Source organism: Falco peregrinus, chromosome 5, assembly GCF_023634155.1.
Source record: "Falco peregrinus isolate bFalPer1 chromosome 5, bFalPer1.pri, whole genome shotgun sequence".
NCBI lineage: Eukaryota > Metazoa > Chordata > Aves > Falconiformes > Falconidae > Falco > Falco peregrinus.
Genome location: NC_073725.1, coordinates 103268275 through 103270248, shown reverse-complemented (window position 1 = coordinate 103270248; position 1974 = coordinate 103268275). Strand labels below are relative to the sequence as shown.

Genomic DNA, 1974 nt, shown 5'->3' with positions numbered 1-1974 from the left:
AGATCCTTCTGCCTTGCTTCCTAGCACTCATGAATTATCTCTGGAGACCGGGTCGACCCATCCTGACTGAAGAGCTCTGTGTTACCCTCTTTTGAGACCTGGAAACATCCCTTTTTCTGGTCAGGGCCTCTCACCCCTGCAGCAGCCAGCCACAAGCCCTCCAAACACAGCTCTGCTACCCCAGGGCACAGTCGTGAGCAGTTCCTGGAGAAGTGAGGAGGGAATTGCTCTCATCTTCAAGCAGGACAGGGCCAGGACAGCCTGGCCAAACATGTCTCCAGCAGACAGGATCCTCTGGTGAAAGGGCCTGGCCAGGTTTCTTAGCATCTCTGTGCTGGTCTGGGAAGAGTGAGGGTTGTGGAAAGGCTCCTGTGGCTTAAGGGCTAAAAATGTCCTGCACATGGGTACCTGGGGGCTGTGGGTTTGAATCCCATATGATTCAATAGAGGCTTTTTTTTTGGGGGGGGGGGTCCCCTCTTTTCCTCAGATTGTGGGAAAAAAGCTGTATCTCACCCCAAAGGAAAAAGAAAGACTCTCTCTCCACACTGTCTTTCCCAGATAAACTACCCTAGTAGAGTCCAAAATGTGGACTGGAAGGGGTGAGGAGTGGGGCCTGAGGTATAAGGACAGCACTTTAACCGTGTGGCATGTCTGGCTGAGCGCTGTCAGGCTGTCAGAGCTGCTCCCTTCCCTCTGGGCACCCAGCGAGGTCAGGCTGAGACCCTCCAGAGATGCCTCCCCTGCACCAGGATCCCTGGTGGTGTTATCACCAGGGACTATGGTCCTTGCATGAGGATCTAGTGTGGCACACATGGGCTTTGCTGTCTTCCATGGCCCATGGGACCTGCTGTCTCCCAATGAGATGTTCCATCAGTTTGCTGGGGACATTAAAGAAAGTAGTGAGGAAGGAAAGGTGTCACTGGGCTCGGGAAGTGTCTTGAGTTGGGAACTCAAGGGCTTGGTGAGATGTGTGCCTTCCAGGGGTGGAGGTGGTGGGCGAGGGGACATCTTGCAGCCCACCAGGATGGCCGAGTGGTGAAGGCGTTGGACTTAAGATCCAATGGGCACATGCCCGCGTGGGTTCGAACCCCACTTCTGGTAGGAGCCTCCTTTTTTCTCTTGGTCTAAAGCTCCCACCCCAGCTTTTAGAGCATCAGTTCAGAGCAGGCATGGGAGCTCTGGGCCCTGTGCCAGGGGAGAAGAAGCCATTCAATGCCCCAGTGTGAGGACCCCGGTGGGACCAAGCCACCCTGCCATCCAGGCTGAATGTGTAGAGACACATGAGCCAGTCTCTCTGGCACACAGGTTACGGATCTCATTTTTCATGCAGGGAGTGCTGAGATCGTTGTGGGCTTGAATCCCACGTGCTCCCAAAATAGCAACTTGTTTTTCCCATGGCAAAAATAGAAAAACCTGACTACCCTGAAGGGTGAAAAAAAAAAGGTGTGAGCTCTAAACAGCTCAGGCAAGTCACAAGTGGAAACCAGTGCAAATGAGTGGGTTCAGAGAGATGGATTTGGGGTTTGCGGAGACTGCTTCGATTGCCAGCTCTGCTCCTTGACCCCAGACCCATTGCTTGGCTCACCCAAAGCAACATTTGGCACTCTCCAGGGGGTCTGGCTGTGTCACACCCCGCTGGTGCAAGCCAGCGTGGCAGGAAGGGGTTCCTGATGCTGCTGGTTAAATTTGGGAAATGCATGAGAAACTGAGAACTGCTCCTCTGTGGCACAGCGTCGCTGTGCTGTAGTCTGTCTTGGGTCAGTGCCTACAAATGCTCACGAGATTTTTACTCCCTTCCTCATGTGCATGGATGGGCACCAGATATTTCCCTCAGTAAAGCGCTAGCCTGCTGGACCCAAGGAGATGCTGTCAGGTTTTCATTTGGCTGCTTTGCTCCAGCCTGAGGCCAATCGGAAATGTCCTACTGCTGGGACATGATTTGAAGTGATGGTGTTAATTTGGTTAATTAGGATT

General features: G+C 53.2%; 1 non-coding gene across 1 annotated transcript; it reads left to right on the top strand.

Annotated features, from left to right (window-relative positions):
* The first annotated feature begins 1018 nt into the window (after positions 1-1018).
* On the top strand, positions 1019-1101 carry TRNAL-UAA (transfer RNA leucine (anticodon UAA)). The gene has a single exon. It is a non-coding gene; the product is annotated as a tRNA-Leu (tRNA).
* The last annotated feature ends 873 nt before the right edge of the window (positions 1102-1974 follow it).